The sequence below is a fragment of the Somniosus microcephalus genome, chromosome 13 (assembly GCF_052327205.1).
Source record: "Somniosus microcephalus isolate GS21.2 chromosome 13, FLI_Smic_1.0, whole genome shotgun sequence".
Classification (NCBI taxonomy): domain Eukaryota; kingdom Metazoa; phylum Chordata; class Chondrichthyes; order Squaliformes; family Somniosidae; genus Somniosus; species Somniosus microcephalus.
In genome coordinates this window covers 142,545,900-142,569,106 of record NC_140999.1, presented here as the reverse complement: position 1 = coordinate 142,569,106, position 23,207 = coordinate 142,545,900, and the positions used below count along the sequence as shown (strand labels likewise).

General features: G+C 43.5%; 1 protein-coding gene across 4 annotated transcripts in view; it reads left to right on the top strand.

The window, feature by feature from the left end:
• The window catches only part of LOC147108624 (tyrosine-protein phosphatase non-receptor type 1-like), a 120,884-nt gene that overhangs the window by 514 nt on the left and 97,163 nt on the right, over window positions 1-23,207 (top strand). Inside the window, exon 2 of one of the 4 annotated variants that reach the window (XM_086005320.1) lies at window positions 779-840. The exons of the other annotated variants lie outside the window; for them this stretch is intronic. The gene's annotated coding sequence lies outside the window, so the exon portion shown is untranslated. The remainder of the gene's footprint in view (window positions 1-778; window positions 841-23,207) is intronic. 4 annotated transcript variants of the gene reach the window in all.

Sequence of the window (23,207 nt, the reverse complement as noted above, 5' to 3'; positions counted from 1 at the left end):
AAATTACTCTACAAGCATTAAAACAAAAAGCTGTCACTGTGCTGCCTCGGTGAGACATTGACTCACACCGGCTAATAGAGCTGAATGGTCTTGGATGTAGTTACCTTTTGCCTAATACTGCAGTTAATTTGCCCTTTAAGTGTTGGGTAAACTTGATCATGAAATACGTTGTTTCCTGACCTCATTATCAAACTTTAGTTATTAAGTAACATCCCGGTTCCATTTTCTTTTAACTGCGAGTATTACTTTTAAAGCAAGATAGTTTTTTGAAGAAATAATCTCGAATCGAGTCTACCCTGCAACATTAATGGTCGTCTCCACATTTCCCGCATGCTGCTCTCTTAACGATACTTTTTCCTGTACATGAGGTTGACTCTTACTTCGTGGAGATAATGGTGTTACAAATTCACCATTACATGCACATTTTTTACTCCTTTTCTGTTGGAATTACTTGTTTGGGTTTAACTAAAAATTTGATAATTTTATACTTTAAACTTTTAGTTGGAAGAGTAAGTATCTAAAAAGTTTGATCCTAGTAAAATATGTCTAGTAAAATATGTAAGGCCCCAGAATTGTTCACTTGCCTGTACTTTCTGTACCAAATGTGCATTTCAATCTAGAAAAACTATTCATCTTGGGCCAGGATATTTATATATAGTATAGATTATATTTAAAAATCGCATGCTATGTAGCATAAGGTTTAGAGCTTCACTATATTTTCTTGGGCTTTGTGACTTTGAATATATTGTCCTGAAGCTTTACATTCCTCTATTTTCAGACTGAATCTGAAAGAGTGTTTGAAGCATAATTTATGAGCTGTGTTTGGGAGTGATTTCTGAGGTTTGGAACTTTATACCATTATTTTTAAAAATGAACAGATACCATGATAAGGTTCTGGGTCAGTTGTAGAGAAAATTTTGGTTAATTTTGAGGCTGCATCAACTTTCACTTATATATTGCATTTAATATAAGGGAAAATGTCCCAAACTGCTTTGCAGAGGTGTGAGGGAAAAGGTCTAGCTAGCCAAAAGCAGAGATAAGAAGGTGGGGGCAAGTCCAAGGATTCATGAAAAGTTCTTTGAAATCATTATGAAGTGGAATGGAGAGCCAGTGAAGATGACGAGGACAGAAGTAATAGATGAGCAAGAATTACTATGGCATAGGATGAGAGTAGTGAATTTTTGAACAGATTGGAGTAAGGTGGAGCTTTGGAGGTTGATAAGAGCTTTGGAAAAGTTGAGTCTGGAGGTAACAAAGGCATAGATGAGGGTTGTAGCTAGCAGTGTGAGTGAGATATAGACAGAATAAGAAATTAACAGGAAAAAGCCATGTAATCGAACAAGCCTGTCCCTTTTTGATTGATTTCAACCCCACCAATTTACCATCTCAATTCTTTCTCCAAGATTGGATCCATTTGACCCTTGGGCCATTTATATACTATTCAGGAATGCCAGGAAATTGTGGCACAGCTGTACCATATTCGGAAAATTGTTCCTTTTGACGTATTTTTAAAAAAAGTTGGTGACCAACTTCCATTTTTACTTCCAACTTCCTAATTTTTAAACTTCAATTCTAGTGCCCGAAGCCTTTGCCACAGTAAACAATTTGCCTGGATCAATGGTGTCACTCCACTCCATGATCTTGAAAACTTCAGATGGATCACGATTTTTCTGTTACAAAGAAACCCAACTTCTTTAAATTTTCCTTACATTTTAAATTCCTGATACCAGGGATTATTTTTGTTCTTCACTTCGTCTACAATAGCTCAAGCCCAATAAATATCCTTATGATTCGATGATGACTGCACTCTGAACCAGGTGGGGCCTGACCAATGCTTCATACAGCAATCCCACATCTTGATTTCTATTGTGTCTAACACAACCCACTTACAATATTTGCCTTTTTCTTGCTATAGCCAAGCTGACCATTTAGTAGATCTTTCTTAATGTGTACAATAAGTGATTGCTCATTTAACATGCTCTCCCTCTTTGTTCCTTGCTTTGATATTTTACTCTAATCCACATTGAGCAGTATTTGCCACAAAGGCTCCATTATCTCAAAGTTCCAAAACTCTCTGAATCTGACTGCGGTTTCTTACTATTTGGTTGCCAGCTATTTTGTTATAATCTGCAATTTGTACATTTTGTTTACAATACCTTTTTATCTAAATAAAATGAAAAGTCATATATATACAACCCCAGTGTACCCAGCTCAAAAGCTCAAGCATGAAATTTCCACTTATGGCTACCTTCTGTTTGTTTTTAGTCCAATTAGCTATTGAAACATTGCTGCCTGTATCCTATCCTGCACCAAGTTCTGCCCATGGGCCTACTTTGGCTCCCACAATACCTCAAATTCTCATCCTTGTGTTTAAATCCCTCTACGGCCTCTCCACTTTCACTGTAACCAATTTGAGTCCTACAACTCGCCATTATCAGCTTGCACTTCCAGCAATTTACCACGCAAAAAATGTAAACCTAAATGTGTAAGGGCAAGCCTAACTGAAGGCAGATGTTGGATGCCCCGCCACAGCAAGATCTGGGCCGTTATGTTCTATTTTGCAGATCGAGAGTAGTGTCATACCACAAAACTGTAACCTTGCTATGGGTTGAGATCCTATTGTCTACTTCTTGTACCCAGCTGTGACTCTTGTGTTGTACACCCAGTGGTGTTTCCAAGCAGTGTGGCAATAATTTAGGGCCACTGTGGGCCAGCATCATCCTCATCCTCATTCAGACTGCAGATACAATGCTCTGAATGATACCTGTCTAGTTTGACTGGGGCTAGTGATGACCTACTGATAACCTAGCTGCAAGATTTCTTAAAAATGACCCAGTAACTTACCCCCTTGCAACAAAGCAAAATCATTTTACCTTGGGTTCTTTCAGGACTACGGATTCTGAGATTGACTCATTTTTATTTTGCATGTCTGCTGAACTATTAAATAGGCTGCTGAGTTCAAGCACAGCTTGCATGTTTTGATGTACTTTAAATCTAAGCTTCCCAATTTTAGCTTAAATCTGATACATTTCTGCATCCCACTGAAAATGATGTAACTTTTTTTGGTGGTAAAGTAGTGTAAAGAGTTTTTTAAAATACTGTTGGCCTGTTGTACCTATATTTTTCATGTTAAATTTGTGATGACTTTTAATGTTGAAAAATTGTTACTGGAACAATAGAGTAAGCGTTAATTCTGTCGGTCAAATAACTGCAACTCCTTGACCAAGGATGATCCATCAATACTGCACATTGTTTTTTGTATCAAAATTTAACTATTTTTAACAGAAGAAAAATTTAAAGCACTGAGAAAACTGGTTTGAGCACAACCAAAAGAAATCACGAGAATAAATCCAGAAGAAAAAAGAACTGTTGTAATGTAGGGAAATATGGCAGCCAATTTGCACAGGACAAACTCTCACACAAAGCAATGATATAAAGGAACTGTAAGAAACCAATCTGTTAGAACCTGAGAGATACCTGATACTACCCGAGAGAGGGGTCTTGCAGCGTTAGCAGGGCTCATGACTATGTAGCATTGGGAAATGCATTTGTTTTTCTCTCAAACTTCTGAATTGCCACTTATGGAGTTCGTCATCTTATGACACTCCTACAACCAGTCACCTATAGAGCTGATGTAGATAACAAAAATGCTTGGCTGACCTGCTTGCAGCAGCTACTTGCCTGAACAGAATTCAGCAAGTGAGCTTGTCCAGAACTGCATTGACGAAGTCGAGTTCCATCTCATTCAAATGTAGCACAGAGCGACTTGGTGATAAAAGTGTCCATTCATTCAGATTTCAATTACAGCAAGTTACTCAGGGGAAGCTTGTTAACGCCTACAGTCATGCTAGCTGTGGGGAAATCAGAATGTGGTGATGTTCAAGTATGATGCATGTAGTGCTTCATCAAGAAGAAAATTGGCAGTGTGTCTGGCTTTAATTGCCTACACTATTGTGACTGTATAATACAGTAGTGGGAATTTTACTGATTTCATCAATACACTGTATATCACAGAGCACGGTGTATTTAATTCTGCGTTGTTTGTCACACACCACTTTAGCCTCTGGATCCAAATCTTCTCAAACCAAGTTGTTTAGTTACCTTGTAGAATAAGCTACAGTCGCAGAAAGATACAATTTAAAAGTTTTACAAATGTGACCAAGGGCCCTTGGTGTTAATAGAGAACATTTTGCAGCTTCAGCTCTTTGTAGGCGACTTTCTCTGCATGTGAACTGGCGAGGCTGAGTGCCTCCGGTCCCTTTAGGCTGGATTTCATTTTGGGCTTCTCCTTCTGAACCAGCGCAGAACAGATTTTCTTGCGAGCTTACTGCCTCTTAATCTTATCCTCTTGCTGTTTGCGTTCCTGTGCGAGGAACTCTTTGTGCTTTGTTTCTGTACTTTGTGCGCATTGACTGTGCTCGGGAGAGAGCAGGGCTGAGATCTTTCTCTCGTGTACTTTTTTAACAACAACCTGCTGCCTATCCCACGGTGCACCGGCCAGCCGCCACCATGGTAACCATTCACCGCTCCGTTCAGCAGCTCCCAGCTGCTCCACGCCGGCTCGCTCTCCATCACCGATTGGGGTTTAGTTCACCCTGGAAAGTCTCTACGGACCCCTGGTTTAAGAACCACTGATCTAATGGATTGGTAGTTGTCTGCCACCATTTTTGAATATGGGTACCACAGAATCCTGTTTCCAATCTACTAGTACCTCCTCAGTGTCCATTGATGCCATCATAATGATAGTCAGTGCCTCACAGATCTCCCTGATCTGTTTCAAAACTGTGGAATAAATACCATCTATCCCTGGGCATTTAATTATTTTCAGCTCATTTAGCCTGTCTACAACTTCTATCTCATTTACAATGAAGTTATTGATTTTACTTGGAATATCCTTGTCCAGAGAGACGTGTTGCTCATGTCTTCCCTTATGAAAACCTGGAGGAATTGTTCATTCAAAATACTATTTTATGCTCATCTTTAGTTTCAACCCCATCTGTCTTTTGTGGTTTTCATCTCGTCTTTGATTGCCCGCTAACTGTTGTGATACGAAAGATTTTTTTTTACTGTTGCGCTCACGCTGAGGTGCTGTGCCTTTTTCCAACTCTTGGCTTTTCTGATCATCCTTTTAATGTGTTTATGCATTTCTTATATCCATCCTAGTGAGTGTCTTCTCCTTTCATCCTGCAGAATTTGTACAGGCCATTTTTTTCTCTAACTCAATTTTAATTTATTTCTTAATCCATTTGGGATCACATTTACTTTGCCTGAGCTTGCTGGTTTTGGAAATGCATATATCCTCCATGCTCAAAAGTAACGTTGTTCCATTTGATTTTTTACTGAAGTCCTGTCGAACAATTTTCCCCCTTCCCACCCCCCCCCCCCCTCCATGTAATTGTTTAGTTCACCTTTCATGTAATCAAATTTTGTCCTTTTAAAATTGTAGATCAAGAGGAAGTGTTTAGTCATGAAGTTCTGGCCATCATGGTGTGGGGCAGGCTTGATAGACCAGCTGGCCTCTTCCTGCCCGTCCATTTCATATGTTCGTAGGTTGTATATTCCTCCTCCATATGCTTTTCCGTAATCTGTTCGGTAGTTTATCGCCTGAGCCATGATCTTGTTTGTTTTACTGTTTTCTGAAATCTATGAAATCACACGAGGGCTTGTAGCATAAGTGGTAATCTAAACCGTGATGAGGAATTCTGTCTGACCCCTTGGCTTGCTGCATTGCTTCATAAAGACATACTCCATTTCAAAGGAAGTGAGGACTTGCTTCCCAAAATGGCCTGTGGTGCTGAGCAGGAGTAAAACCACAAGGTTGTCCATTATCATCCATGTTATTTGATAGCTTCCTCACGAGTTGGGTGGCACCTTAAGGGATGGTTTTGGAGTGTTTCAGACACACATGAAAGAATTGCAGTCAGGTTGGCCTGCTGCTCAGCATTCTGCAGAATGGGTTGGCCTCACTGCAGGCATATCCGTCTAACTGAACCTCCTTCTGTGCGAATGTGGATTATGCTGTTGACGATGTGTAAGTCTGGTATGTGTTATTGGACTTGGATTGGATGACCAGCCTTTTGTATCTAAAGTTCGGTTACATGTGTCAAAACCAGTGAGTGGTCCACATAGGATTAGGCTGAAATGTGGGACTGCCATACACACACAGTGCAAAAGCCCCTTGCACATAAAGTAATGGGAAACTTGTCAGTGCTGGGCTGGTAATCTATCTGGTTTTAGCTTGTTAAACTCCAACACAAAACACTTCCAATTTGTTTCATGCAGTTGTGTCTTTTTCCATTTTCTAGTACCCCACTTGGGAGTCCCTAATCCTTGGCTGTTGTCAACATGTGCCTAAGTTCTGCTAGTTTAGGTATCTTCCTACAGGAGAAGGTTGTGCATACCATATCGGGTAGAAAGCGACCACTTATGTGGATTTCTCATTAGTTTGGTGACCCTTAAGTATGGTGATGAGTCTCTGTGCGAGACACCTGGCCGACCAAAGAATTGCACGTCATGCATTGAAACTAGGCTTGGAGAATTTATTAGACACGAGTAACTTCTCGTCATATGTCACATGTCGGCTCCATAACTTGCACTCAATCTCAAGACTGAATCTAAATACAGTGGAAAGTTGTACATCTGTCAGTCATTAATCACTCTTGAGACCTAACATTATTGTCAGTGTCCAAATTCACAAGTTTCAATCATCCAGAAGTTAGTGCAATGCATCAGGAGTCTTGCTCTTTCCACTCCATGCGCCCGCCCCCTCCCCACCCCCCAGGGACAACAGCTTATGTTTACCTACCAGCCCAGTGGCCTCCATGGGGTTAGACGGGCAATGTCTCGCTGCAGTTTTTTTTCTATGACAGTCCTTTAGTTAATCACTGGCAGAGTATTTTTGTGCGCAGATGTCTTCCACCTTCTTTCTACTTCTAGCAGGTAACTAAGCTATAGTTTAGGAAACCTATATTGGTACCTGTTTTCCAAATTATCTACCTATTTTAGAATTTGGAATCTCCTGAGTGTGGAATCATTTTACAAGCAAGAATACAAAACACTTAAGATTTTGTTTCATGTAGTTTTTGTGTCTTTTTCCATTTTGTACTACGTCTCCTAAATAATCACCAAAGTCCATTATTTTTCTGGATGTAAAATAGGGGGAAATTGCCAGTACCAAGAACATATTTTGGAACTCATCAGTAATTTGTCAGATCCCTACTTCTCAGTTTAATAGATTCTTGTCAAAAAAATGGTAATTAATACAATTTAAATTTGCACATTTCTTCTGAAGTTTGAGTGCCTTACGTGAAGGGTCTTTTGAAGGCTATTGTAAGTGAAAGGCATAGTGGCAGAAAGAATGACGCCAAGGTGAAGTGGAGGGACTGTCTGGAAAATGGGGTCGGCTGTTGGAGATGGCACAAGTCAGATGACACAAAGCCATTGACAGATTAGAGAGCAAGGATCTTGGGCAAATTTCTGGGTCACGGGAACCAGTGGAGGTTGGCGAGGATGTGAGCAGGGCCACATTAAGAAATCTTGGGGGCCCTTGGCACCTGCAGTACAACCTTCTTCATCTCTTTTCCCCCTCCTCTCCCCACCGCCACTAAACTTTTCAGCAGCACCAGTTGACAAATGAGCACCTGGAGGAGTAGCATTGTTTGTTGCCATGCTCACCCCTGTGCTGATTTCATTAACTGTCATTTTCACAGGTAAAGTGAAGCATGGATTGTGAGCTGTGAAGGGGACACCATGGTCACCTGCCCTGCTCAGAGTTTCTGACTGCATCTCCCTGCTGCTGGGAGCATGTTCTGGCTGCACGCCATGGCACAAACCGTCTCCTTCGTATCGGGGTCTGGGAGTCCATTCGGGTAACTAAAAAGCTAGCAGGCAGTGCTGTTTAAATAAATCATGGCTCTGATGTGAGGAAGGAAGCTGAACTTTGGGTTAAGTAGTATGCCAAGGTGCTGTGCTTATCCTGGGGGAGAAACAGAGAAGCAGGCCATTCGGCCCCTCGAGCCTGCTCTGCCATTCAATGAGATCATGGCTGATCATCCAAATTCAGTACCCTGTCCCTGCCTTCTCCCCATATCACTTGATCCCTTTAGCCTTAAGAAATATATCTAACTCCTTCTTGAATATATTTAATGAATTGGCCTCAACTGCCTTCTGTGGTAGAGAATTCCACAGGTTTACCACTCTCTGGGTGAAGAAATTCCTCCTCATCTCTGTCCTAAATGGCTTACCCCTTATCCTTAGACTGTGACCCCTGGTTCTGGACTCACTGGCCATCGGGAACAGCCTTCCTGCATCTAGTCTGTCTAGTCCTGTTAGAATTTTATAAGTTTCAAATGAGATCCCCTCTCATTCTTCTAAACTCCAGCGAGTTAAAGCCCAATCGACCCAATCTCTCTCCATTCGTCATTCCTGCCATCCCAGGTATCAGTCTGGTGAATCTTCGCTGCACTCCTTCCATGGCAAGAACATCCTTCCTCAGATAAGGCGACCAAAACTGCACACAGTACTCAAGATGTATCCCAGGCTACTATGTGAGGCAAAGGAGGAGATTGCAGGGGCTCTGACACAAATTTTCAGAACCTCTGGCCACAGGGGATGTGCCAGAGGACTGGAGAACAGCTAACGTAGTACCATTATTCAAGAAGGGTAGTAGGGATAAACCAGGGAATTACAGGCCAGTGAGCCTAACATCAGCGGTAGGGAAATTATTGGAAAAAATTCTGAGGGACAGAATTAGTCTCCACTTGGAGAGGCAAGGATTAATTAGGGATAGCCAGCATGGCTTTGTCAAGGTCAGATCATGTCTGATCAATTTGATTGAATTTTTCGAGGGGGTGACTAGGTGTGTGGATGAGGGTAGTGCAGTGGATGTGGTTTACATGGATTTCAGTAAGGCTTTTGATAAAGTCCCGCATAGGAGACTGGTCAGGAAGGTAAGAGCCCATGGGATCCAGGGTGCCTTGGCACATTGGATCCAAAACTGGCTTAGTGGCAGAAGGCAGAGGGTGATGGTGGAAGGTTGCTTTTGTGACTGGAAGCCTGTGTCCAGTGGGGTGCCGCAAGGATCGGTGCTGGGTCCCTTGCTGTTTGTAGTCTACATGAATGATTTGGATGTGAATGTAAAAGGTATGATCAGTAAGTTCGCAGATGACACGAAAATTGGTGGGGTGGTAAATAGCGAGGAGGGAAGCCTCAGGCTACAGGACGATATAGATGGGCGGAACAGTGGCAAATGGAATTTAACCCTGAAAAGTGTGAGGTGATGCATTTTGGATGGACTAACAAGGCAAGGGAATACACAATGAATGGTAAGACCCTAGGAAAGACAAGAGGATCAGAGGGACCTTGGTGTACATGTGCATAGATCCCTGAAGGCAGCGGAACAGGTAGATAAGGTGGTTAAAAAGGCATATGGGATACTTGCCTTCATTAGCTGAGGCGTAGAATATAAGAGCAGGGAGGTTATGATGGAGCTGTACAAAACGCTGGTTAGGCCACAGCTGGAGTACTGTGTGCAGTTCTGGTCGCCACACTATAGGAAGGATGTGATTGCGTTGCAGAGGAGATTTACCAGGATGTTACATGGGCTGGAGCGCTTCAGCTATGAAGAAAGACTGGACAGGCTGGGGTTGTTTTCCTTGGAGCAGAGAAGGCTGAGGGGGGACCTGATTGAGGTGTACAAAATTATGAGGGGCATAGATATGGTAAATAGAAAGGAACTTTTCCCCTTAGAGGGGTCAATAACAAGGGGGCATAGATTCAAGGTAAAGGGCAGGAGGTTTAGAGGGGATTTGAGGAAAAACTTTTTCACCCAGAGGGTGGTTGGAATCTGGAACTCACTGCCTGAAAGGGTGGTAGAGGCAGGAACCATCACAACATTCAAGAAGCGTTTGGATGAGCACTTGAAATGCCATAGCATACAAGGCTACGGACCAAATGCTGGAAAATGGGATTAGATTAGACAGGGCTTGATGGCCGGCACGGACGCGATGGGCCGAAGGGCCTCTTTCTGTGCTGTATAACTCTATGACTCTAAGATGTGGTCTCACCAAGGCCCTGTACAACTGCAGCAAGACATCCTTGTTCCTATACTTGAACCCTCTCGCTACGAAGGCCAACATACCATTTGCCGCCTTAACCGCCTGCTGCACCTGCATGCTTGCCTTCAGCGACTGGTGCACAAGGACACCCAGGTCTCGTTGCATTTCCCCTTCTCCCAATCTATTGCCATTCAGATAATCTGCCTTCCTGTTTTTGCCACCAAAGCGGATAACCTCGCATTTATCCACATTATACTGCATCTGCCCAATCACCCAACCTGTCCAAATCATACTGGAGTTTCTCAGCATCCTCCTCGCAGCACACACGGCCACCCAGCTTTGTGTCGTCTGCAAACTTGGAGATATTACATCTAGTTCCCTCATCTAGGTCATTAATATATATTGTGAATAGCTGGGGTCCTAGGACCGATCCCTGCGGTACCCCACTAGTCACTGCCTGCCACTCGGAAAAAGACCCGTTTATTCCAACTCTTTGCTTCCTGTCTGCCAACCAGTTCTCTATCCAAGTAAGTACCTTGCCCCCAATCTCATGTGCCTTAAATTTACACGCTAACCTCTTATGCGGGACCTTATCGAAAGCCAACTGAAAGTCCAAATACACCACATCCACTGGTTCTCCCTTATCTATGTCCCCTTCACAGCTCACAATTCATGCTTCACTTTACCTGTGAAAATTTCCACATGGATTGCTGCTTCACTAAAACAGGCACAAATCCCACAATATTTTATTCTGACATATTGGGAGGTCGACATGATGGAGCATATGCCCCAATTCTTTACAGGAAATCTCCGACATGTAGCAGGGGGGTAACTAAGCAGGGACCTGGTACTTCCTTACAGGTGAGAAGGTGGGAGGTTGAAAAGGAAACCACCCACCCTACTCGCACACTGTTTTGCAACTGGATCAAGAGCATCACAGGCTTGGAGTTAAATCATCTAATTTGCTAAGAATAGTCTGCAAGAAAAGAAGCTCATTGCTAAAGGATATGAGCCAACAATTAAGCAATTTTAAAGTGCCTGTACATATCACTCACTACCCAGTATTATACATCCACAGAATGTATAAAAGCTACAGCCTTCCTTTCTCTTCCCTCATAATACAAGCCATAATTAAAATGATGCAAATACATTACAATGAATTTCAAAAGCAGATATTTATTGTGGTTCTAATGTTGCTGAAGCTGCACGTTTAGTCCTTTTTAAAATTAATTTCAAGCCCCATCACCTGGAAGCATTGGGTTAATTTCCACTTTCACCCCAACACTCCATTTTACACCTCGGTCTGCTCCATGGCTGTTCACACTTTCCTAAACTGCTGTCTCGCATTAAGACTTTGCTGAACCAAAACTTTCTCCACCTAAATGCTGGCAGAACTCAAACCATGCTTTTCAGCTCCCAGAAACCCCTACATGCCCCCAAATCCCACTTGATTAATCTCCCCAGTTGCTACTATAGATATGTGAAGAGAAAAAGATTGGTGAAGTCAAGCGTAGGTCCCTTGCAGTCAGAATCAGGGGAATTTATTTATAATGGGGAACAAAGAAATGGCTGACCAATTAAATACATCCTTTGGTTCTGTCTTCACAAAGGAGGACACAAATAACCTCCCAGAGATGTCGGGAATATAGGGTCTAATGAGAGGGAGGAACTGAAAGAAATCAGTATTTGTAGGGAAATGGTGTTAGGGAAATTGATGGGATTGAAGGCCGATAAATCCCCAGGGCCTGATAATCTACATCCTAGGGTACTCAAGGGAATGGCCCTAGAAATAGTAGATGCATTGCTGGTCATCTTCCAAAATTCTATAGACTCTGGAACAGTTCCCATGGATTGGAGGGTAGCTAATGTTACTTCACTATTCAAAAAAGGTGGTAGAGAGAAAACGGTAGTGGGGAAAATGCTAGAGTCCATTATAAAAGATGTAATAGCAGAGCACTTGGAAAACAGTGACCGGATTGGACAAAGTCAACATGGATTTACAAAAGGTAAATCGTGCTTGACTAATCTACTGGAATTTTTTGAGGATGTAACTGGTAAAATAGATAAGGGAGAACCAGTGGATGTGGTGTATTTGGACTTTCAGATGGCTTTCGGTAAGGTCCCGCATAAGAGATTAGCGTGTGAAGTTAAGGCACATGAGATTGGGGGCAAGGTACTGACTTGGATAGAGAACTGGTTGGCAGACAGGAAGCAAAGAGTTGGAATAAACGGGTCTTTTTCCGAGTGGCAGGCAGTGACTAGTGGGGTACTGCAGGGATCGGTCCTAGGACCCCAGCTATTCACAATATATATTAATGATCTAGACGAGGGAACTAGATGTAATATCTCCAAGTTTGCAGACAACACAAACCTGGGTGGGCGTGTGTACTGTGAGGAGGATGCAGAGAAACTCCAGTATGATTTGGACAGGTTGGGTGATTGGGTAGATGCATGGCAGATGCAGTATAATGTGGATAAATGCGAGGTTATCCACTTTGGTGGCAAAAACAGGAAGGCAGGTTATTATCTGAATGGCAATAGATTGGGAGAAGGGGAAGTGCAATGAGACCTGGGTGTCCTTGTGCACCAGTCGCTGAAGGTAAGCATGCAGGTGCAGCAGGCGGTTAAGAAGGCAAATTGTATGTTGGCCTTCGTAGCGAGAGGGTTCGAGTACAGGAACAAGGATGTCTTGCTGCAGTTGTACAGGGCCTTGGTGAGACCACATCTTGAGTATTGTGTGCAGTTTTGGTCGCCTTACCTGAGGAAGGATGTTCTTGGCATGGAGGGAGTGCAGCGAAGATTCACCAGGCTGATACCTGGGATGGCAGGAATGACGTATGAGGAGAGATTGGGTCGATTGGGCTTATACTCACTGGAGTTCAGAAGAATGAGAGGGGATCTCATTGAAACTTATAAAATTCTAATAGGACTAGACAGACTTGATGCAGGAAGGATGTTCCCGATGGCGGGGGAGTCCGGAACCAGGGGTCACCGTCTAAGGATAAGGGGTAAGCCATTTAGGACAGAGATGAGGAATTTCTTCACCCAGAGAGTGGTGAACCTGTGGAATTCTCTACCACAGAAGGCAGTTGAGGCCAATTCATTAAATATATTCAAGAAGGAGTTAGATATATTTCTTAAGGCTAAAGGGATCAAGGGATATGGGGAGAAGGCAGGGACAGGGTACTGAATTTGGATGATTAGCCATGATCTCCTTAAATGGTGGAACAGGCTCGAGGGGCCGAATGGCCTACTCCTGCTCCTATCTTTGTTTCTATGTATTGTTACAACCAGTGATCATCATCATTTGGGCTGTTCCACAGACACTGCTTGTTGAGAATAGAGAAGCTCTTCTGAAACACTTGTACTTTACCATTACCTGGCTGACACAGTTTTTCATTTAAGTTACAGCTCAAATCTTCTAACTGAAATTGCAATATTAAATTGAGGTTTTAAAATGAGAGCCACTGTACTCCTGGTGTAAGACTGTTCCATTAGCACCTGGGATAAGTGGAATTAATTGAAACAAGTGATCAACTTCTATTAACCTGTCGAGGGCAGCTGTGACATTGCAAACTATTTCTAGATAAAGAATAATGTAGATATAGACAAATGCTATTAAGCATTAGTTTACAACAATCAACAAGTGATTTTATTTTGAGTGCCGTCTATGTTTATAAATTGCATGTGTTGCAAATGGGTTATTTTGAGTGGCCCCCCCACCCCATGCCTATGGAATGGCAATGTAACAAAGACCTGCATTCATTTGGATGCTGTGCGGATGACTGGTGGACCTGATCTTAAACCATTGCCCTGGAACACCTTCAAATTTGGATTACCTTGAAACAGTGACAGTTATTTTATGGTAATTTCAGAAGGGAAAATTGGCAGGAGCTTCGCCTTCAGTTGCACTTCACATTTCTACACACTCCCATCAACTAGCCATAGAACGGCCTTAGCACAGCCTAAGGAGAGGTCAGTGATTGTCTGACTACCTCATCCTAATTCTAGGGTTCCATGAAAAAGAAAATAGTTTGAAAAGCGGAATAAAATCCCATTTTGAAAGTTTAATTTGGGCATATTGGCCCAGAACTTGGTGTCGGGGGCTTGCCGCGCGTGCAAGCCCCCGATCTGCACTCACCCTGCGCGCTGACATCTGAAGCCCGGGCCTGCTTGCATTTCCTGTCACAGGCCCGGTTCAGATGTCAGCGCGCAGTGCTTACCTGATCCAGCGGCGTAGTTAGTGTGATGTGCCGGCTGGGATCAGGTGAGCACTGTACAACCAATCAGGGGAGGGGAAGGTTCATTCATGAGTTTGAGAGTAAGAACTGTCAAACTCATGAAAACTACGGGGGCCAAAAACACTATTTAAACTTTAAATAAAAATTTAAAAAACATCCCAATCATTAAATTAAGTATAAATAAGTAAAAAAAACAACTTTTTTTTGAAAAAATAAATTTTTAATAAAAAGGGTCTAAAACTAAACTTACCTTATTGTAGATTCTTTAAAATAATAAACCTGTGGGGGGAAAAAAGTCTAAATTACACTAAAACCCCACTTACCTGTAAAAAATAAATACTTACGTGTGCTTTTTACAAGCGTAAAGACCGGAGGCCTTTAGACATGCGCAAATCCCCCAAAACAGAGGAAATCCAAGACACACGCGCTGCCCCCTACAGCGCACGCGCTAGCCTCTTCAACTCTTGGGTTAGAGGAGAGGAAATGCCGGTTTTCAGCGCATGCGCTGTGCATGCTGAAAACCGGCATTTCCTCCGGCCAGACGCGTGAGTACCCCTTCCGTACTCACGCGTTTGGGGAGGAATTACTGCCCTATCAAAGTACAGGTTTTAGTGTTTAACACTAAGTATACTTCAGTTTTAAAATATGCAACAGACATGGGAATCTTTCGTGCAATTATAGACTTTTTAAGTGAAATTTTAACTAAGCAGCATTCTCTCTTGTTTCTGTAGCTTGGGTGTAAAATCAGTTTGACTGCTTTAAAACCATAATCTGCCATGCCCATCAAATGTCAGAAGATTCAACATGAGCTCTCATGTGAAAAGTCAGCAGTTCGTGCTCCATCTCCCTGGAGGATGTAATTGTTTAAAAATGTATTTAATTGCTTGTTGAGAGAGGATCTGAGACTCCTCACTACATGAGGAAAAGCACTTTTGTTCTGAGGTGTGAGCAAGCTGCCCAGACTAAATATAGCTGTGTGGCAGTCATGTTGTAAAAACGAGATGTGTTTTTATTGTAATGATTCAAAACCATCTTTGGAAGAAGAACTGAACTGCAAATTGAGAGCATTTCTTCAGTGTAATAGTTGTACAGGTACACTATCCCTTATCTGAAAGCCTTGGGACCAGCTGAGTTTCGGTTTTCGGAATTTTTCGGATTTCAGAAGGTATTATTATAAGACTGGGAAATTTTGTATTTAATATAAATTTTAAAAGTTCAGGCTACCTCTTGCGACTGTTCCGTGTCTCATTCCCCTTCCTGCTTCTCTGGAAAGCCGGATATCGGCTGACTCCTACTAAGCTGGCCCGCAAATCAGGTCGGGGGTCAGGTGGGGGGGGGGGGGGGAGAAAAGAATATCGGACGTGTGGGGGGGGGGAGGGAGGGAGGGGAGAGAAGAATATCGGACGGGCCGCGGGTCGGGAAGGGGGGGGGGGGGGAGAAAAGAATATCGGACGGGTCGGGTGGGGGTGAAAAGAATATCGGATAGGCCGCTGCAGCTATCGGACGGGCCGCTGTATTGTTGGGTTCACTCTCCCGGTACCTCCTTCACACTGCCCGGCTCAGTCTGCAATCTCCTACCCAGGAGGGAACTCTGTGACCCTCTGTCCTGCTCAGCGTAAGTCGTGCGCCACTGGTCATGTCATGTGCATGACTTGCGCTGAACGAAAAAACTTTCGGTTTTTAGAGGTTTTCGGTTTTCGGAAGTTCGGATAAAGGATAGTCTACCTGTACTGGTTTACAAATGGCCTGTGACGTGGTATTTTCAGAATTAAATTCTGTTGGTTGTCAACTAAGAGTTACTGTCATACATTTTGGTTAGTGTTTTTACATACTGCCAGTCTCTCATTTTTCTTGAAGCAGCTAAGTGTCCATGACTATTGTAGTCAAATGTCAAACATTTTCTTTAAATACTTCTATCGTGGATTATCTAAAATTAGGCGCTAGTTGCACAGACTGATCTCGCAAGTATATCTGAAATTGATGTGCAGTCAGCACAGTGGTGTTATACTGCCCAGCGTGCTTAGACGCGTGTGCAGAATTCTGCTTAATGTTGCGTGCAAATGGGAGCATCCACATTTTTTAATATGCACTCACATACCTGGTTACTTTTCAAATATAGCTTTGCACTGAGCTGAAGCTCTCGAATGTCGAATCTGGTCTAACTCATTAATCTACCACTTCTGGTTGCCAGTGCCACACACTGAACTGCACTGTGTTGATGCCAAAGTAGCAGTATAACTGTAATCCTGGATAAGAGCAGTAGTGGGGGGAAACAAAAGGCTTGAATTTAAGTTATTTAGATAGTCAATTTAAAATTCTGCGAGCCAACATAAAACTCTAAAATTTGGGTGATTTTATACAGAAAATTTCTAGCAGCAATAGTTGTATATGGCGTATAATCACCTCAGTATGTCAAAAAATACACTTGGCTTTCAAGTAAAAGCATTTATTCAGTGTGAAAATTCAGAAGTACTATTTTCAGACAGTGACTTCACCCTCTGCATCTAATACAGTAACATTAATGATGTGGTTGAGCTCATGTAATAAAGGAACGACAGTCGAAGGAGAGAACTAAACCTAAATTGCCTGTAGTGTTGTACAACTGTTTTTGTATGGCAGTTATTGCTGGGCAAGGCTGTCTTTTGCACATTTTAGTCAATCACACAATCATTTAGCAATGATAGAAACTGGAAAGGTTGAACAATGACGTATTTGCGAATGTCCTTGAATTTCAACGTTTATAGTTTTTTGACATTTTTCTAAAGTTGACAGAAGGTTCCACAAGTTAAGCAGTATCAGCTCTGTGACTAAACATAGAAGATAGGAGCAGGAGTAGGCCATTCGGCCCCTCGAGCCTGCTCCGCCATTCAATGAGATCATGGCTGATCATCCAAATTCAGTACCCGGTCCCTGCCTTCTCCCCATATCCCTTGATCCCTTTAGCCTCAAGAAATATATCCAACTCCTTCTTGAATATATTTAATGAACTGGCCTCCACCGCCCTCTGGCAGAGAATTCCACAGGTTCACTACTCTCTGGGTGAAGAAATTCCTCCTCATTTCAGTCCTAAATGGCGTACCCCTTATCCTTAGACTATGACCCCTGGTTCTGGACTCCCCGGCCATCAGAAACATCCTTCCTGCATCTAGTCTGTCCAGGCCTGACAGAATTTCATAGGTTTCGATGAGATCCCCCCTCAATCTTCTAAACTCCAGTGAGTATAAGCCCAATGAGTATAAGCCCAATCGACACGATCTCTCCTCATACGTCATTCCTGCCATCCCAGGTATCAGCCTGGTGAATCTTCGCTGCACTCCTTCCATGGCAAGAATGTCCTTCCTCGGATAAGGTGACCAAAACTGCACACAATACTCAAGGTGTGGTCTCACCAAGGCCCTGTACAACTGCAGCAAGACACCCTTGTTCCTGTACTCGAACCCTCTTGCTACGAAGGCCAACATACCATTTGCCGCCTTAACTGCCTGCTGCACCTGCAGGCTTGCCTTCAGCGACTGGTGCACAAGAACACCCAGGTCTCTTTGCACTTCCCCTTCTCCTAATCTATTGCCATTCAAAAAATAATCTGCCTTCCTGTTTTTGCCACCAAAGTGGATAACCTCACATTTATCCACATTATAGTGCATTTGCCATGTTTCTGCCCAATCACCCAACCTGTCCAAATCGTCCTGGAGTTTCACGACATCCTCCTCACAGCTTACCCTCCCACCCAGCTTTGTCTCATCTGCAAATTTGGAGATATTACATCCAATTGCCTCGTCCAGATCATTAATATATATTGTGAACAGCTGGGGTCCTAGGACCGATCCTTGTGGTACCCCACTAGTCACTGCCTGCCACTCGGAAAACGACCCGTTTATTCCAACTCTTTGCTTTCTGTCCGCCAACCAGTTCTCTATCCAAGTCAATACCTTGCCCCCAATCCCATGTGCCTTAATTTTGCACGCTAATCTCTTATGCGGGACCTTATCAAAAGCCTTCTGAAAGTCCAAATACACCACATCCACTGGTTCTCCCCTATCTATTTTACCAGTTACATCCTCAAAAAATTCCAGTAGATTAGTCGAGCATGATTTACCTTTTGTAAATCCATCTTGACTTTGTCCGATCTTGTCACTGCTTTCCAAGTGCTCTGCTATTACATCTTTTATAATGGACTCTAGCATTTTCCCCACTACCGATGTCAGGCTTACCGGTCTATAATTCCCCGCTTTTTCTCTACCACCTTTTTTGAATAGTGGGGTAACATTAGCTACCCTCCAATCCATGGGTACTGTTCCAGAGTCTATCGAGTTCTGGAAGATGACCAGCAATGCATCTACTATTTCTGGGGCCACTTCCTTAAGTACCCTAGGAAGTAAATTATCAGGCCCTGGGGATTTATCGGCCTTCAGCCCGATCAATTTTCCTAACACCATTTCCCTACAAATACTGATTTCTTTCAGTTCCACCCTTTCATCAGACCCTATGTTCCCCAGCATCTCTGGGAGGTTATTTGTGTCCTCCTTTGTGAAGACAGAACCAAAATATGTATTTAGTTGGTCTGCCATTTCTTTGTTCCCCATTACAAATTCCCCTGATTCTGACTGCAAGGGACCTACGCTTGACTTCACCAATCTTTTTCTCTTCACATATCTATAAAAGCTTTGTCAGTTTTTATGTTCCCTGCAAGCTTACTCTCATAATCTATTTTCCCTTTCTTAATTAATCCCTTTGTCCTTCTTTGTTGAATCCTAAACTGCTCCCAATCCTGAGGATTATTGCTTTTTCTGGCCAATTTATATGTCCTCTCCTTAGATCTTATGCTATCCCTAATTTCCCTTGTTAGCCACGGTTGAGTCACCTTTTTTGTTTTACTTTTATGCCAAACTGGGATGAACAAATTCTGTAGTTCATCAATTCAGTCTTTGAATGTTTGCCATTGCCTATCCACCGTCAACCCTTTGAGTGACACTCCCCAATCAATCCTACCCAACTCGCTTTTCAGACCATCGTAGTTTCCTTTATTTAAATTGAGGACCCTAGTCTCTGAGTTAACTACTTCATTCTCCATCTTAATGAAGAATTCAATCATATGATCGCTCTGACCCAAGGGGCCTTGTACAACAAGATTGCTAATTAATCCTTTCTCGTTACATAATACCCAGTAGGAATTCCTCCTCCACAGTATTGTTACTAATTTGGTTAGCCCAATCTATATGTAGATTAAAGTCACCCATGATGACTGCTGTGCCCTTATTGCACGGTTCTTTAATTTCCCTTTTAAAGCCATCCCCAACCTCTGCCTTACTGTTTGGAGGTCTATATACCACTCCCACTAACGTTTTCTTCCCCATAGTATTTCTCAATTCTACCCATACAGATTCCACATCATCAGAGCGAATATCCTTCATTACAATTGTGTTAATCCCTTCTTTAACCAGTAATGCTACCCCACCTCCCTTTTCCTTTTTGCCTATCTTTCCTGAATATCGAATACCCCTGGATGTTGAGTTCCCAGCCTTGGCCATCCTTGAGCCACGTTTCCGTAATCCCAACCAAATCATATTTGTTTACCTCCATTTGCGCAGCCAATTCATCCACCTTATTATGAATGCTCCTCGCATTAAGACACAAAGCCTTCAGGCTTGTTTTTTTAACGCTCTTAGACCTATTACTTACTGTGGCCACTTCTGATTTAAACCGCTGATTTCTCTGACTGCCACTTTTTTGTTTTTCTCCTTCCTATCTTTTGCTTTTATCCTTGTTTCCCTTTCCTCTGTCTCCCTGCTCAGGTTCCCAACCCCCTGCCATTTTAGTTTAAACCCTCCCCCAGAGCACTAGCAAACACTCCCCCTAGGACATCGGTTCCAGCCCTGCTCAGGTGCAGACCGTCCGATTTGAACTGGTCCCACCTCCCCCCAGAACCGGTTCCAATGTCCCAGGAACTTGAATCCCTCCCCCTTGCACCATTCCTCTAGCCACGTATTCATCTGAAATATCCTTCTATTTCTACTCTGACTAGCACGTGGCACTGGTAGCAATCCTGAGATTACTACCTTTTGAGGTCCTATTTTTTAATTTGCCTCCTAACTCCCTATATTCCGCTTTTAGGACCTATCCTGCTTTTTACCTATATCGTTGGTGCCTATATGCACCACGACAGCTGGCTGTTCACCCTCCCCTTCCAAGATGTTCTGCAGCTGCTCTGAGACATCCTTGACCCTTGCACCAGGGAGGCAACACACCATCCTGGAGTCTCGTTTGCAGCTGCAGAAACGCCTATCTATTCCCCTTACAATAGAATCCCCTATTTTACTATAGCTCTCCCACTCTTTTTCCTCCCGTGCTGTGCAGCAGAGCCACCCCTGGTGCCAGGAAGTTGGCGGCTGCTGCTGCTTTCCTCTGATAAGCCATCCCCCCCCAACAGCACTCGGTGGTGTATCTGTTTGAGAGGGGGGTGTCCGCAGGGGACCCCTGCACTACCTGCCTGCGCCTAGTACTTCACCTGTTGGTCACCCATTCCCTTTCTTCCTGTGCAACCTGTACCTGCGGTGTGTCCAACTCTGTAAACATGCTATTCACGATGTCCTGAGCATCGCAAACGCTCCAGTATGCATCCAATCGCAGCTCCAGTGCTGCAATGTGGTCTGTTAGTAGCTGCAGCTGGATACACTTCCTGCACATGTAGTTTTCAGGGACACCGGAAGTGTCCCTGAGTTCCCACATATCGCAGGAGGAGCATATCACATGGCCAGGCTGTCCTGCCATGACTTACCCTTTGATTTAATTTCAATTCAATTAATTAATCAATCCCACTAATTACACTACAGTTAAATGGTTTACCAACAGTCCCTGCTACACCAGAGAGACCTTAGTAACTACAACCCACAGAGTTAAAGTTTAGTTGGTGAGTATTTCTCTTTTTTTAATCACTTACCTGCTTCCTGGTGATGTCACACTTTGATTACTTTTTACCCCTCTCCCCTGCTGTTGATGTGGTATGCCTCGCCTCGCTGCTCCTTTTAAACCCGCCGCGCTTGCTGTTCCACACACAGGTCCGCTCTGGTCGGGCCTCGCCTCGCTGCTCCTTTTAAACCCGCTGCGCTCGCTGTTCCACACACCGGTCCGCTCTGGTCGGGCCTCGCCTCGCTGCTCCTTTTAAACCCGCCGCGCTCGCTGTTCCACACACAGGTCCGACTAAGCAAGTGACGGGTCTGTTTTCACAGGAAAGTGTTGGTTTGTTGGTGTAAAATTAATACATCAATGTGTCAGATGATGGCCTTGGCTCAATGATACTACTCTTCTGAATCAGAAGGTTATGGGTTCAAGCCCCACGCCAGAGACTTGAGCACATAAACAAAAAGCGAAGTACTACAGATGCTGGATATCTGAAATAAAAACAGAATATGGTGGAAGCACTCAGCAGGTCAGGCAGCGTCTGTGGAGAGAGAAATGCAGGGTTAATGTTTCAGGTCGATGACCTTTCGTCAGATGATAACCCGACTTTCCCCTCTCTACAGATGTTGCCTGACCGGCTGAGTGTTTCCTTTATTTTCTGTTTTTACTTGAGCACATAATCTAGGCTGTGCTTTTGGATCAGAAGCTAAACTGAGGCCACATCTGACGCCTCGGTTTGATGTAAATAATCCATGGCATCGTTCTAAGAAGAGCGGCAGGGTTTTCCTTGTGTATTGAGCAATATTTATCCCTCAACCAATACCATGAAAGCAGATTACAGGAAAATCTCTTTTAACCGGCACCTAAATATCCAGAAATCTCTCTTAACCGGCAAAATTCAGGAGTAGGTTCAGGTAAGTTTTATTACTATATATTAGTGGCCGTGTAACCAGGGTTCCTGCACCTGTGGCCGTGTAACCGGGGTTCCTGCACCTGTGGCCGTGCAACAGGGACTCCTGGATCTGTGGCCGTGTAACCGGGACTCCTGCACAAGTGCCGTGTAACCGGGGCTCCTGCACCTGTGGCTGTGTACGGAGCTCTCGTACCTTGGTAAGTATACTTCTCTGTAATCCAGACTTTTTGATCAACCGGCACCACACCGGTCCTGTCGGTGCCGGATAAAAAAGTGTTTCCTGTATCTGATTTATATCCTTGCTGTTTGTGGAACCTTACAGTGTGTAAATTGGCCGCCGCATTTCTCTACATTGCAGCAGTAACTACACTTCAGAAATACTTCCTTGGCTGTGAAGCACTTTCGGATGTCCTGAGGTTGTGAAAAGCACTATATAAATGCAATTTTGCTCAATTACTCTCTCATCTTTGGCAAATTTCTGTTCATTTTGGCATTTTGTGCTCTAGTAAAGGCTTTGCTGTCTTGTGGTTTTAGGGCTTGGCAATACCCCACGGGACCAGAGTGCAAGAAACTGAAAAGGTGTGCATTTAACTATTGGTGTTAAGATTATAGATTTTTTATTTTTTATCTTTACTGCTTGATGTTTTCAAATGCTGCAATTCTCCTAATTTTGCAAAATTAGCTCTGCGATGGAAAATGGAGGCTTTGGAGACTCAATTTGGTACTTGGTACTGTTCATCTGTCAGAACTTTCTTTTGTCTGTCTCTGTCTCGTCTTCATAGTTGATGATGCATGTGTTCCACACTAATTCACAGATCACAGAATCACAGAAACCCCACAGTGCAGATAGAGGCCATTTCGGCCCATCGAGCCTGCACCGACACATATCCCACCCGATCCCCGTAACCCCTACACCAACACATATCCCACCCTATCCCTGTAACCCCACGTATTTAATCCCCCTAACACTAAGGGTCAATTTATCATAGCCAATCAACCTAACCCGCACATCTTTGGACTGTGGGAGGAAACCGGAGCACCCGGAGAAAACCCACGCAAACACGGGGAGAATGTGCAAACTCCACACAGAAAGTCGCCCGA